This window comes from Anolis carolinensis, chromosome 3, assembly GCF_035594765.1.
Source record: "Anolis carolinensis isolate JA03-04 chromosome 3, rAnoCar3.1.pri, whole genome shotgun sequence".
NCBI lineage: Eukaryota > Metazoa > Chordata > Lepidosauria > Squamata > Dactyloidae > Anolis > Anolis carolinensis.
The window spans coordinates 164974465-164990734 of record NC_085843.1 but is presented as its reverse complement, the minus strand read 5'-3'; the positions used below and the strand labels follow the sequence as shown (position 1 = coordinate 164990734).

Sequence of the window (16270 nt, the reverse complement as noted above, 5' to 3'; positions counted from 1 at the left end):
CTTAGTTTCTTCTTATTTCAAATGATACCACTTTCAGCAGCACTGAAGGAATAAATGAGGCATGGGCAACGTTAAAACATACTGTGGAGCACTTATTTTGTATGGATGATTGGAAAATACATTGAAGTTCATCAGCAAAAATCAAATCTTTATTGAATAAATATAAGAATATCTAATTAGCACATTTCAGTTGAAATTTGAAATGACAAGTGAGCTACACCATCAATAAGGTAAATATAAAGGTTTCCCATGACGTTAAGTCCAGTCGTGACCGACTCTGGGGGTTGGTGCTCATCTCCATTTCTAAACCAAAGAGCCGGCGTTGTCCATAGACACCTCCAAGGTCATGTGGCCGGCATGACTGCATGGAGCGCCGTTACCTTCCCGGCAGAGCAGTACCTATTGATCTATTCACATTGGCATGTTTTCGAACTCCTAGGTTGGCAGGAGCTGGAGCTAACAGCGGCAGCTCCCGCCACTCCCAGGGTTTGAACCTGGGACCTTTCAGTCTCCATCTCACTGCTTTAATGCACTTCGCCACCGGGGCTCCACAAAATAGTGAACTCCAAGATTTAAATCATAATGTAATGTAGTTATAATTCTGCTTTTGAAAAATAAAAGATAGTTACCTAAAATAATCTGTTATTTGTAAACTCTGGCAAACAGGCTGAGTTCCAAAGGTTGGGAACTGGCAATTATAAACTTACCATCCTTTGAATAAATACTATATATTGAAAGAGGTATCAATTTCCCGCAATGGATTGAAGCCACCTGTAAAGTTAGCAGAAATTCTGCTTAATATCTCTTAATATCCCTGCATTAGAAATGAATGATTGCTTTTTAATATTATTGGTAACCACCCTATCCCCTCCTGTACAGATACATTTCTTGGGTGATTTTATTATATGCATAATAATAGTACCAATAAGCTCGGATTTCTTTGGAATAAAAATGATTGGAAACAATATCTACCCTAAAGCATCTTTAATGTCATTACAGGAGGGTAGGAGTAAATTAAGCGGTATTTAGCCACCAAAGTCTTTAATTTCATTGCATCTGTGTGGGTGTGAGACATTATGAGGTCCAATTTAAAAAGTCACTAATGTTTTTACATCTGAGTAGGAGTAAATTAAGCAAAATCACTCCTGAACTGCTAATATCATTTTAATTGAATGTCGTTCAGTTTCTAGTTGCTGTTTCCATGCAGCGGACAGTGAAATGGATATGAGAAAACCACTGCAATCCAGGTACCAGTCGTTGCTAGAAATGGATCTATGGTTATAGGGCAGACCACAGAAGTACGAAAATCTGACAATGCGGTAGCAAAGTGCTCACTGTCTCATCAATGAAGCCTGCCATTAAACAGTTTAAATGATTGCACAAACAATATTTAATCTGGCAAGTCTAAAAGCTGTGCCATTATTCCTAGTCTTCATTTTTTAAAAGAAAAAAAAACATCATTTGGTAGATGTGATTTACAGAGGCTGAGAGCTAGACAGAATAAATGGAATTAGCTTGTCCATGTATAATTCATGTTTTGATTCGCTCTTGATGGGAAAACAGACAGCCCTGAAAAAGAAGAAAAAGGAAAGGTAATCAATGAGCTCTCTCACCTATCCATAAAAGGAAAATGCATTGAAACAGTAGAGTTGGACACCTGGGATTTTATCATTCATTTGACAAGTTGTACAAATATGTAGGAAATGCAATATATAGTAGAAGATCCTCTGGCATAGACTTCAAAGCCTAGAAGATTTAAAAATGCAATTTCTTCCTTTTTATTGATGACATGTTTAAAAAACAATGCATTGTTGCCACTTACTACGCCTTACTTTTGCATTGCTTTTCATGATCTTGAAATGGCTTAGGCTTCATTAAAAGAAATTATAAAACTTGAAAGATTGTGATCAGAATGTTTTGGAAAGGTAAATCTTAAAATTAACTAGAAGGTGTTACAAATTTATTCATTATATGTGATGACATCACTTTGTAACTTGTTATTTTCAAGCTCTAATCGAATTCACAAACGGTAGAGGAATTATATGAGAGTTAGGAAAATACGTGGTGCCTCTCTACTCTTGCAGCTCAGAAATACAGGGATAAAATTGCAATACGGTAAAGGTAAAGGTTTGCCCCTGATATTAAGTCCAATTGTGTCAGCCTCTGCGGGTTGGTGCTCATCTCCATTTCTAAGCTGAAGAGCCAGCGTTGTCCGTAGACTCCTCCAAGGTCATGTGACTGGCATGACAGCATGGAGCGCTGTTAACATTCCGCCAGAGTGGTACTTATTGATCTACTCACATTTACATGTTTTTGAACTGCTAAATTGGCAGAAGCTGGGGCTAACAGTGGGAGCTCATCCCGTTCCCCAGATTAGAACTGTCAACCTTTTGGTCAGCAAGTTCAGTAGCTCAGTGGTTTAACTTGCTACGCCACCAGGAGCTCCCAAAAATGGCAATACCTTGTGAGAATTGTCTCATTTATATCATTGATAAAGCTCTAGAAATTGTATTCCCACATGGTATGATATCAGAAAGTTTCATACATGGCACTCCTCCTTGGTTTCTCAGTATCATAACAATTTTTACTGACTACAGTTTTGAATAATCAAAGATTCTGTGAATTACTGGATTTCATTTTTTTCTTTATATACAGGCATTTGCTATACTCAGCCCCCAGTATATGCCTTAATTCTGTTTGTCTGGAAAACCTGCTCCTGTGCCATAAATATAGATATTTCAGATACTTTTAAAATCTTCTCCTTTTCCAATTTTTCCTTTAATGCTTTTAATATACTGGCGTTTATTTTGCCAGACTCCAAGGTAGTCTTTCATAACACTATGTAACACGATTTTTGTTCCTGGGTTATAAATGTCATTTCCTAATTGGATCTATCATAAAAACATGGAAAAGTTGATTAAACTGCAAAAACTTTTTGCAGGGTATCTAGCAGCACATTTTGCTATAGTTTTTCAATGAATATCTCATTGAGTCTCAGTCAATTCAACATAGTTTGTTACAGCCACGAAAACAAAATTTCTGGAGTATAACAACTACAGTAGAGTCTCACTTATCCAAGCCTCTGGATAATCCAAGCCATTTTTGCAGTCAATGTTTTCAATACATCATGATATTTTGGTGCTAAATTCGTAAATACAGTAATTACAACATAACATTACTGCGCATTGAACAACTTTTTCTGTCAAATTTGTTGTATAACATGATGTTTTGGTGCTTAATTTGTAAAATCATAACCTAATTTGATGTTTAATAGACTTTTCCTTAATCCTTCCTTATTATCCAAGATATTCGCTTATCCAAGCTTCTGCCGGCCCGTTTAGCTTGGATAAGTGAGACTCTACTGTACTTTCAAAGTACCGCACAATTAAACAGGAAATAACATTTTTTTCCATTTTTGTCACATAGCATAATGTTCTTCCCATAGGTATCTTTTGTTTCTTTAATATTCAGTACATTCTCTCTGTTTACATCTATTAGCAATTTCTCTTTGCTTTGTTTGATATTTTCCTGAGAATCATTTCTCTTCAACAGTTTATCTCAATTGAAATAATTGAAACTGAATTATATGGAGGTGTAGATGGAGCCGTACTCTCCAGCTTGGATTTAGCAGCTTGTTGTTTTTCATGCTCTTCAGTTTTTCTAACTGATTTCAATTTTACTCTGTGTTACCAACTGGAAGTCCCTGGACATCATCTGGATGTCCAGGAATGGTTTCTGATCAAAACCAGGTAAAGGACCAGTATCGACCAGCTGTAAGATTTCTAATGCTATTCTCATCTAGGAACTTTTTGTAACATCCCTAAGCAGCGCGAATACTGGAAACCAATAAACGGAGACCAATAAACAATCTAATATCTTTATTAAAGCAATAAAAGTTCTAAACAAAAATAAGCAGAGTATATAGTCCAGCAGTTGACCTTTTAGAGAAGATCAAAATTAGTCCAATAAAATGAAGTTATATGTCCAGTATTAGAGTGCAAAGTCTATAATCCAAATAACCGAAACACACTCAAACTCTTTGGAAGTTTGACTGGGGAAAGAGCAAGGTTTCACAGGGAGATTCTTGAAGTAAAGTCCAGAACAAGGATTCAAGGCTAGGCAAGGTATTTCGTGGTGGATCTGAAACGCAGTCCAAACTTGGCAAGGAGTGGAACGCAATTCCCGGTCTACTCGTGAGTAAGCGCACCGGAGGCCTCTTGTAAGCTCAGGAACAAGAGACGATGTTCTTCAATGAATAGTCACATTGACACCGCAATAGGGAAAGCTCAGTGCAGAACTTTTATGGAAGTTCAAGAGCTCCCCCCAAGCAGGTGTTTGACTCCCCAAATCTTCCCAGAGAATGGAGCTGTTTCAACATCGTACCAGATGCCTGCCGCCCTGAAACTTCCCAAGGGAAATGGTTTAGTCACAATCGCTTCTCTCCACTAATCTCGCGCTTCTCCTTAAAAATTGCTTTTGGGAGCGATGTGTTTTGAGAAAAGCCTTCCTATCAAACACCAAGCTTTCCGGAGAAACAGGCTCTGTTTCAAGGGCATCTCTAATTGGTTCTGGCACGAAAATGTCAACAGGAGACATCTGGAAAGGAACAGAATCATGCTGAGATGGAAAAAAGCCTAAATCCTCTTCAGTTTGATCTATGATGGTCATGGGCCAAAGGTCCCTGAGACATCACACTTTTCCCCTTCTGACTGAGCAGTTTTAGCTCTATGTATTGATGGTTGGGGCCTCTGGTGGCACAGTATGTTAAAGCGCTGAGCTGCTGAACTTGCGGACCAAAGGTCCCAGGTTCAATTCCCGGGAGCGGAGTGAGTGCCTGCTGTTAGCCCCAGCTCCTGCCAACCTAGCAGTTCGAAAACATGCAAATGTGAGTAGATCAATAGGTACCGCCCCGGTGGGAAGGTAACGGCGCTCCATGCAGTCATGCCGGCCACATGACCTGGAGATGTCTTTGGACAACGCCGGCTCTTCGGCTTAGAAATGGAGATGAGCACCAACCCCCAGAGTCGGTCATGACAATTGGTTTAGTTCAGAGATGACCCATGTTCCCCAAACTCAGATGGCCCCAAAATACAAGATGGCACTCTCCATCTCCTCTTTGTCGTGGAGATCAATAGGCACTTAGGTTCCATTTAAAGTGACATTGGCTGGAGTGATGGCGTGATTGGATAAATAGGGGGGAATTCCTCCTCCCCTGCTCTGATGAATGTGATGAGTGACCAACAAGACCCATGTTGCACTCGCTAGCCATCATGACAACTTAGGAGCTCCCGGTGGCGCAGTGGGTTAAACCCTTGTGCCAGCAGGACTGATGACTTCATGGTTGGGTTGCTGACCTGAAGATTGCTGGTTCGAATCCAACTCAAGAAGAGCGTGGATGAGCTCCCTCTATCAGCTCCAGCTCCATATGGGGACATGAGAGAAGCCTCCCACAAGGATGGTAAAAACATCAAAACATCTGGGCGTCCCCTGGGCAATATCCTTGCAGACAACCAATTCTCTCACAGCAGAAGTGAGTTGCAGTTTCTCAAGTCACTCCTGACATAAAAGAAAAATTACAAAGATGATGGGAGGGGATGTAAGGGTGGCTATCTGGCGGTACCAAACTGGGCTTGGTGCCACTGTGCAGTCAAGACTCCCTTTTACTTTGCAGAGGGTGGTGGTGCAAATCACCCCAGGGCCAATCCTGTATACACCATGTTAGATCTGCCACAGAATAAATGGTCCCAAGATAGCACAAGAAGAAGATCCAGCCAACTAGGAGAGAGAGAATGCAGAAGTTGCGCATCTCAAGCAGTAGAAGAGGTGGGGAACAAATTATTATTATTATTAATTGAAACACAACAAGATGAGTCCACAGCAGACACTCTTCTGGCTGATGTATTGGATCACACGTCGGACACTTATTTGGCTAATAATGCGTGCAGATCCCAGTAAGGTGGCCTTCTGCAGCTGGCAGGTGGTAATTTTGTCAGCACCTATTGTGTTCAAGTGCAGGCCAAGGTCTTTAGGCACTGCACCCAGTGTGCCGATCACCACTGGGACCACCTTGACTGGCTTGTGCCAGAGTCTTTGCAATTCAATCTTGAAGTCCTCATATCGTGTCAGCTTTTCCAGTTGTTTTTCTTCAGTCCTGCTGTCACCTGGGATTGCAACATCGACAATCCATACTTTGTTTTTTAACACGATCGTGAGGTCAGGAGTATTGTGTCTGTCTGAATTCGGAAGTCCCAGAGTAGCCTGACATGTTCATTCTCTGTAACTTTTTCCGGCTTGTGATCCCACCAGTTCTTTGTCGCAAGCAGATGGTATTTGTGGCACAAGTTCCAATGAATCATCTGAGCAATGGTGTTATGCCTCTGCTTGTAGTCTGTCTGTGCGATCTTCTTGCAGCAGCTGAGGGTGTTATCTATTGTTTCATCTGCTTCCTTGCAGAGTCTACATTTGGGATCTGTTGTCGACTTTTCAGTTTTGGCTTTGATGGCATTGGTTCTAATGGTGTGTTCTTGGGCTGCCAGAATCAGGCCCTCTGTCTCCTTTTTATTATTGTTGTTGTTATTGTTGTTGTTGTTATTATTATGTTAAGTAATACTGAACAGGATCAGACTCCATCCCTCCTCTCCACTCTCCCCAGTGTAAATGGGGTGCAAACTATTTTTGTGTTGTCAAAGGCTTTCATGGCCGGGATCACAGGGTTGTTGTATGTCTTTCTGGCTGTGTGGCCATGTTCTAGAAGTATTCTCTCCTGACGTTTTGCCCACATCTATGTCAGGCATCCTCAGAGGTTGTGAGGTATAGATAAACTAAGTAAGGAAAGGAAAGAATATATATCTGTGTAGAGTCCAGTGTGTGGCAAGAGTCCTTTGTCACTGGGAAGCCAGCATTAATGTTTCAGTTAATCACCCTAATTAGCATTGGAAAGGTTTTTGTCTCTTGCCTGGGGGCATCCTTTGTTAGTCATTAGCTGTGCTCTGCCCTCAGAGTGTTGGTTCCCATCCACTGTTTTGATTTTAGAGTTTTTAAATACTGGTAGCCATTTTGCTCTTGAACTGAGTTTTGAGCAATTGAAGCAAGCTGAGAAGACAGACAGAGAAGAGAGACTCAACCTCATCAGACATGCCGCTGGAATCGCCACACATTGTGGTGAATCCGGCAGTATCCCGCATCACCCGACTCACCCGTTGCTCCATCCCATGGGAGGAAGCGTTGGCCGCCCGCTTTTCCCCATTGATCCAATGTAACACGGAAAGGCTCCCGTGTTGCAGCAGTGGCGTGTGCCAGTTCATGAATCGTTTTGCGATTGAGCCCTGCCAGAAGTTGTTATATTCTGTGGGATGGGAGTTGGCAGGCTCCATCACAAAAGTATTGATAAACTGTTTCATGCTGCCAAAAAGTACCTCATGTGATGAGGTCAAAAGTGTGAGGGAGAAAAAGAAACCGAGATACTTTAAAAGCATCAGAAGGAGTAGGATGACAGAGAGCTAATTGGGACTGACCTTGAAAAATTAAGAGATTAGAGGTTATGTACTCTGGATGCTGCAGCAATTCTGCAATTTTCTTCCAGTCTACATAGGATTTGAATATCGCAGCAACATTACTGGCTGGAGGAAGCTGGGAGTTGTATTCCTTTTCCAAGCTCTGAAGACCACGCATGCATTACTATGGCCACACAGAAGCTTCTATTCTCAGAGCTGCAAAATTCATGACCATCCCACATGCAAGTTATTCCTAGCAGCTGTTGAACCAATGGATCTTTTTCCTGAGCCACTTAATTCTCTCCCTCTCCTTTTTAATGACAAGCACATTTACTGCAGTTTGAAACTTTACTCTGAAATAGATATGTTCCTTTGAAGACAACTGACTTTTGCTATCTGTTCTGAGGTGCAAGGAAACAAATATATAAACACGCACTTCTTTATCGTTGTCTGTATAGTAATTACTTCAGCTGGCTTCTTGTGGAATTCATTTACTTGAACAACAGATAGGCACCATACATATTTGAATTGTTTCTTTTATTGGCGGCACTGTCTAAGATACAAACGAAGACATCTGTCGTAAGGGTGCTTCTCTCTCTCTCTCTCACACACACACACACATATATACATCAAATCATTGGGAGACTATAGTTAACAAAAGTTGTTCATGAATCAGCTGATTTTTTTTAGTTCATATAGAGACAGATGACGTAGTTTCTACAAATTGGAGAACAGTTACAAATGTCAAACTGAGAGCACATCTGTGGGGGGGAAATCCCAGGCCTCTTCAGCCAAAAATGAATGAATAATGTGTGGGATGTGCTTTGGGTGTATAGAAAACTGGGGAAGATTTGTCTATGAACAGGCATGTGATAACAATTAAAAAGGTTTTGCTGTTCTTACTCACCTCCCACAGTTTGGCAAAAGATACATCTGGCAGGTGTGACGATGATCATGATATGGTTTACAATCTTACCAGCTGCTATGGACTGGAGTTTTGGTTCATCAATATTTTGGATTTTATGTAATAATCTAGGAACCACTGAGACATCGTTGGATAATCTGGTGCTTTCCACATTAACAGAGCTCCATGCAGTCATGCCAGCCACATGACCTTGGAGGTATCTACGGACAATGCCCGCTCTCCAGCGGCATTGAAATGGAGTTGAATTTGTAAGGGACTATGAACAACTGAGGTTCTTTCAGGCAGGGGGAATCTTTTTATCCCACCCGCTGCCCCAAATTTGTAAAGAACTAATAACGACTGCCACCAGTTTGGAAAGATGCAACCACCAAAGACTCAGGGAGGAGACCTTTTCCTGTGTTTGTCATTTCTTCTTCTTATTCACTTTAGATGGCAGCGTAACTTGGTTTAGAATATATGCGACAGAGGCTTAGATGTTGGAAGAACACTAACAAGTTTATTCAGGCACAGAGCTTAGTGGTTACAATGTTGTTTCTCACTTAGAGGTATTCTTATTAACAGTTACAATACTAGAATGAGATTAATCAAACTCTCTAAAGTATCACTTCTTTTACTTAAAGTAGTTAAAACCTATTCCTCTGCTCCTTTCTAACTGTTACTTCAATGGATCTCTGTGAGTCCAGCTGGGATTGGTTCCCAAAGTCTGAAACTTGGACTATCCAGTGACTTCAAACCACAGTCACCCCTGTGATATACTATCACAGATTCTCTGTGCCTTTCCAGGACACAGACTACATTAAATAAGTCATCAAATTTATTTAAGACCGACTCAAAATGAACAATTGAGTCTCCTTGATCCCATCAACCTAGAATCAGTCTTCCCTGTGCCTCATCGAGCACAGACTGACTTTCTTTTTTAAACTCTGCACTTCTTCAACTAAATGGCAGTTGGCTCCGCCTACTTCTCCATGGCAACCAGCCTCTGAGTGCTGAGATGCAATAACTGTAATACTTACCCTTTTAAAACATAAACACACAATTAAACATAAAATCTGTAAACCAAAATTCATACTTCATTACAAGCACCAACCCCTACAGTCGGACACGAATAGACTTAATGTCAGGGGAAAACCTTTACCTTTACCTTCCAAGCAGGGTTATTTTTTTGTAATTGTGATACTGTGATCCTATCAGTGGGGATCTTATTAACATTTGGCCAGTTTATTTAGAATTTTCTTGGTCTCCACTGAAGTCACAACTTTTTGCTTTTCTCAAAGGTGATGCAAAAAAGGAAACACCAGTGGTGATAGGCGGTCTGAGAGTAATTATTATTATTATTTACTATTATTTTCATCCTACATCAACTCAACAAAGAAAAGTGTATTTTCATTAGGATTGCAGAATGTAAAGAAAAGTGCATACCATCTTCTCATGTACTTTTCAGAGCTGGCAAAGGTTACAATCAACAAGCACCGTCATAGGTTTTGTCTAAAGCTTGGGAATGTTACTTTTTGAAAGGAACTAACGAATAGGTTTGGTTACTCAATAGCCATTACTTGTTATTGTTATTGCAGTCCGAGTATTTAATTCATTGTGTGACTGATTATTAACAAGTGGCCATTACTGTTCCATTGTGCCGATAGAAATTTTTATTATTTTATCAGTTTACTACATAATACAGTATGTGGTGGGGCAACGGGTTAAACCACTACCGCCAGCACAACTCTCAGTCATCATTGGAGTAGTTAAGCCCCCCCACCACGGCAAGGTGGCACCTACGGGGGGGGGGGGGTAGCCCTACAAACTAGAGCTGACAGCTGCCATAACAAAACATTGCATGGAAAGTTCCTTGACAAAATTGAAGGAAAAGCTGATAAGGAGAAGACCTGGCTCTGGCTCACGAATGGGACCATGAAGGAGACAGAAGGCCTGATCCATGCAGCCCAGGAGCAAGCCATCAGAACAAATGCAATTAAGGCCAAGATCAAAAAATCAGCTGATGACCCAAAATGCAGACTGTGCAAGGAAACCGACGAAACCATTGATCATATCCTCGGCTGCTGTAAGATAATTGCACAGACAGACTGACAAAGTTCTGGAACACAACACACCAGACATCACAGTTGTGGAAAAGAAAAAGGTTTGGATCACTGATGTCGCTATCCCAGGTGACAGTCGCATTGACGAAAAACAACAGGAAAAACTCAGCCGCTATCAGGACCTCAAGATTGAACTTCAAAGACTCTGGCAGAAACCTTTTGTAGTTTATTAGAAAATAGAAGATAAAAAGTTCTTTAAAAGCAAAAGTAAAGTTCCAAAAGATCATTACAAAATAAAGCCTTAAACTATAATCCAAAAAATCACAAGGAATGAAACAAAGTCCCAATAACATGAACACAAAGGCTGCAAGATAATCCAGGAAATGGGAGCATGCGTCTTGGTTAAACGAAAGTTGCTTTGGCAAAGGTTTGTCTCCAAACACACTGCTTTAATACCCTTTGCCAAGCATGAAAGCATTTCTTTGGCTTCTGACTTCCTTCTTATTTGCTATTCTCACACTCCTTCGAACCCTGAATTCCAAACGGCCAGCTCGATCTAAAGATTCCGTTTCATCAAGGTCATTCAGCTCGTTAGCGTCAGCCTGCTTGCTATCAGACTGAGAAACAGACTGAGAACTGTCCTCCTTTTCTGAGTCAATTTGCACCGGGCTAGTTTCAGTATCATCAACATCATTCCCTGCTGTGGGAAAAACTCTCTGTTCCTCATCTTCTACAATAGGGACATTCTGAACCTGGTTTTGAACCTGAATCCCATCATCCCCATCAGAGTCAATCTGAGGTTCCAGCTGAGTCACAACAGACACATCATCCAAAGGCAAGGTATAAAGCCATTCCAAAATCCATTGCACGATTTCCAGGTAATATATATATATATATATATATATATATATATATATTGAACTCTACTATTTATCAAAGGCCTGCTCCCGAAGCCAAGTTTTTACTCTCTTCCTAAAGGTTAGTAGGGAGGTGGCTGATCTAATATCGCTAGAGAGGGAGTTCCACAGCCGGGGAGCCACCACTGAGAAGGCCCTGTCTCTCTTCCTCACCAGTCGCACTTGCGAAGGTGGTGGGATCGAGAACAGGGCCTCCCCAGACGATCTTAAACTTGTATTCTCGCACAGCATCCTCAGAACTCTCCTCTAGTGCCACATCTCAAATGAGTTCATGTTCTTCCTTTTAGCTTCCTTCCCTGTCTAGTTTTTACAACAACAATGGTGTAATAATTTTCAGTAATGGACTACAATTCTGGAGACCAGAGCTCAAATTCTCACTTAGTCATGGAAACCCATTGAGAAACATTGGCCAAGTTATATTCTCTCCATCTTGGAGGGAGGCAATGGACTCCATCCCCCCAACTCCAAGAAAGTTCCATGATACAATCACTATAGGTTGGAAACAACTTTAAAGGAAATTAAAAAATTAGCACTATATCTGACCTTAACTGCCATGGCAACATCCTATGGTATCCTTATGCTTCTAGTTCGGCAAGACATTAAACATCTCTGGCAGAGTATTCTAAACTGCCAATACTAGAATTCTAAGGGATGTTTCCATGGTAATTACAATGGAATATAGCACTCTAATTATGTTGTAAGAATGGGTCAAGAGAGAGATCAGTTAAGGAAGACATCCAAGGCAAGTCAGGCAACACAATCTGTTGCCAAGCTATGTGATTTTTTTAAACTGTAATTAAAAAAGAAGGAGAAAAGGTAACATTTCCAAGCTTTGATTAAACTTCATAGAAGAACAATGGGGCAGGTGGGTAAATAATACAAGTCTGCCATTTGGAAGTACAGTAATCCTAAATATTTTTAATATGTAGCTGTCCAAAGTCTTACTCTGTTAGTCCCTTTCAAAAAGGGTTTTTTTTAAAGGGCATCTATTTATTTTAATTTGAGATTCAGAAGTCTGCATGAAACATTTGCTCTTTCATCTGAAACAACAACAGCAACAAATGATCCATTAACTCTGACACCGTTCTTGGTACATATTTTGTTACGGAGGCATTAAGATGTGATATGAATCATTTGGTCATTATGTGAGCTAACTGTAGACTTCATATTTTTCAAGATTATTAATATTTAGTGTCTTTCAGCAAATTAAGGATCAGACTTAACTAAGGTTAAAAAGCTGACGATACCATACACTGAAGATTGCAAATGTATATTAATGGAACTCGGCAGGTTTTGGCTTCAGCTTCCGCCTTTTTTAGTCATCAGTCACTGAACTGTGCTAAACATCTATCAAGCTTTCAGCTTCTTTTTCACCCAGCCTTCTGACATTTCATTAATAAGGTTACTTGATTAATGGCTGCAATAATATATGTGGCGTAAGATATGATATGTTCACATTAAATTTTAATCAAAAATTACTAAATTCAGAAAACATTAAGTAAATCATGACTGATGAGATAATATTGCCATGCTTTTGTATTGATGGTTAGAGATGAAAACTTGCCATGGAGAGTTTGCAGATGGAGAGAAAACCAATTCCAGGGAAACAATTCTCTCAACTTTGACTGTTCGGTTTTCATTGCAGCCTGAGGCTGAACAGTAGATCCACCAGATGTTTTGTGCCAAAACATAAAACACCCTGTCTTCATTTCAAGTCATCTCCTGAGGAATGAAATTATCAATGTGACTTCTGTGGTGGGCAGAGAGAGGTCAGGTTACCCTTTCATGCTCCCTAGTTCGGGCAATGGAATAACTGCCACTCTGGGACCAGAGTGAGGAATGGGGAGGGGGGGGGGCAGGAAGACATCATACCAACCTGAGAGCCAGGAAAATAGTTCCATCTTGTCTCCTGTGCCATAGGAACATGCAATGCTAATTTTATATACATCTATATATATAAATGAGTGATGGCATCATGGCGACCAACAAAACAACAAAACTACAGGCCCCTCAACCTTGAAATTTGACAACACAACCCATCATCCACGCCTCTAGGTTGATACAACAAAAAGAAAAGAAAAATAAAGTCCTAATTAGAGGGAGAGGAATAATTGTTTTTATCCAATTGCTGGAGCCCCCAGATGGCGTAGTGGTCTAAGTGACTTGAAGGTTGGGTTGCTGACCTGAAAGCTGCCAGGTTCGAATCCCACCTGGGGAGAGTGTGGATGAGCTCCCTCTATCAGCTCCAGCTCCATGTGGGGACATGAGAGAAGCCTCCCACAAGGATGGTAAAAACATCAAAAAACATCCGGGCGTCCCCTGGGCAACGTCCTTGCAGACGGCCAATTCTCTCACTCCAGAAGCAACCCCGGTTGCTCCTGACACGAAAAAAAAAATCCAATTTCTGCCAGTTAGAGGACTAATCTCTGCCCACTTGGTCTCCTAGCAACCAACTCAGCCCAGGGGACAGGCAGACTTAGGCCTCGGCCTCTTCCACAGATTATCTAATTTGCACTGGATTATATGGCAGTGTAGATTCAAGGCCCTTCCACACAGCTATATAACCCAATTATAATCTTATATTATCTGCTTTGAACTGGATTATTTGGACTCCACACTGCCATATAATCCACTTCAGTGTGCACTTTATATAGCTATGAAGAATGGGCCTCATATAATCTAGTTCTAAGCAGATAATATAAGATTATAAATATAATATGTAATAATGTGATATAATAATACAGAACAATATAATCTCTAAAATCAAGACAGTAAATAAAGAGCAACACTCTGAAAGCATAAGGCACAGCAACGCGTGGCCGGGCAAAGCTAGTCTATATATATAAAAGAGTGATGGAATCCTGGCGACCGCCAAAACAACAAAACTAAACACCCCACAACCTCGAAAATTGACAATACAACCCATCATCCATGCCTCTAGGTTGATACAACAAAAAGAAAAGAAAAATAAAGTCCTAATTAGAGGGAGAGGAATAATTGTTTTTATCCAATTGCTGCCAGTTAGAAGGCTAAGCTCCGCACACTTGGTCTCCTAGCAACCCACTCACCCAGGGGACAGGCAGAGTTAGGCCTCACTTAGGCCTCTTCCATACTGCCTATAAAATACAGATTATCAGATTTTAATTGGATTAGATGGCAGTGTAGACTCAAGGCCCTTCCACACAGCCATATAACCCATATAATCTTATATTATCTGCTTTAACTGGATTATCTGGACTCCACACCTTTACCCTTTACCTTAACTACCACCAATTCCTCAATACTTTATTTCCCATACCACCATACTTTGCTAGTGTGTGTGTATATATATATATATATATATATATATATATATATATATAATATACAATAATTTATAAATATATAATATATTGTATATACTTATAATATTGATAATATTATAGTGTAATACAATATTATAATAATAATAAAACAATATATTAATTATATGTTATATATAAAATGTAATATTACTAATAATATTACCATATAATGATATAGTACAATATAGTACTATAGGGGCCCCTGGTGGCACAGTGCGTTAAAACGCTGAGCTGCTGAACTTGTGTACCAAAAGGTGCCAGGTTCAAATCCCGGGAGCGGAATGAGTGCCTGCTGTTAGCCCCAGCTCCTGCCAACCTAGCAGTTCGAAAACATGAAAATGTGAGTAGATCAATAGGTACTGCTCTGGCGGGAAGGTAATGGCGGTCCATGCAGTCATGCCGGCCACATGACCTTGGAGGTGTCTACGGATAACGCTGGCTCTTCGGCTTAGAAATGGAGATGAGCACCAACCCCCAGAGTCAGTCACGACTGGACTTATCGTCAGGGGAAAACCTTTACCTTTACCTTTTACAATATAGTAATTTATTGCTTATATTGTGCTATGCTAATAATATATTACAAGCTCCTGTGGCGAAATGTGTTAAAGCATTGAGTCCCCATGGGGAGACAGGGTGGGATCCAAATGAAGATTGTATTATTATTATTATTATTATTATTATTATTATTATTATTATTATTATTATTATTAGGTTATTGTTGATACCATATTGTTTTTGTTGCCTCTACTTTTCCACTTATAGAGCTAGTTTATTGTTTTTCTTTGAAATAAGGTAAATATTCAAAAACATTTAACCTACTGATGCCTCGATTAATGAAATTTTATTGGTATCTATTTTTATTTTGAAATTTACCCGTAGCTGCTGCATTTCCCACCCTCGGCTTATACTCGAGTCAATAAGTTTTCCCAGTTTTTTGTGGTAAAATTAGGTGCCTCGGCTTATATTCAAGTCGGCTTATACTCGAGTATATACTGTACTTCTGAAGATACATGTATAGGATTGCAGCGTGAGCTGCATTTCTCTCCTTTCCCACAACATGCTCCCAATTTTGAGAGCAGCTTATTTATGCATCTATTTCATTCTTTATTCCCCAAAACATAATTTAGAAGTCACATTCTGACTTTCTGGTAAGTTATTTTACATCAGTGCCTACTTCTGACAATACTGTAGTACTTTAGGCACACTGTTAAGAAAACTTTTGCAAGTAGAATGGCAACTTTTCAGATAATTGCACATGATGTTTCTACTCTCATTTTACCATTTTGTACTTTTAAACATCATTATGCAATTGGTCCTAGATTAGTCCACAGCAAAGTCCCAAATGTGTAGAATGTGAACTTCATGAACTTGGATCGAGATACTGTGTAGGTGGTTATCCAAACCCTGGTAAGAGATAATGGGCTCTTATTTGGTGCTAGTCTGAAACAGACTTGATGACACTTGAAAATACTTACATTTTGACTACTGCTCGGGGCCTAGCTAAATTGATTCAAGTCTGCCTAACTCAAATACAAGAAATGAATTGTTGTTG

At 40.1% G+C, this 16270-nt stretch overlaps 1 long non-coding RNA gene across 1 annotated transcript; it reads right to left on the bottom strand.

Annotated features, from left to right (window-relative positions):
• Positions 1 to 967: 967 nt before the first annotated feature.
• On the bottom strand, positions 968 to 12006 carry LOC134297644 (uncharacterized). Its single transcript, XR_010004458.1, has 2 exons — positions 11918 to 12006; positions 968 to 1569 (listed from the first exon to the last, which is right to left on the bottom strand). It is a non-coding gene; the product is annotated as an uncharacterized LOC134297644 (long non-coding RNA).
• Between the last annotated feature and the right edge of the window lie 4264 nt (positions 12007 to 16270).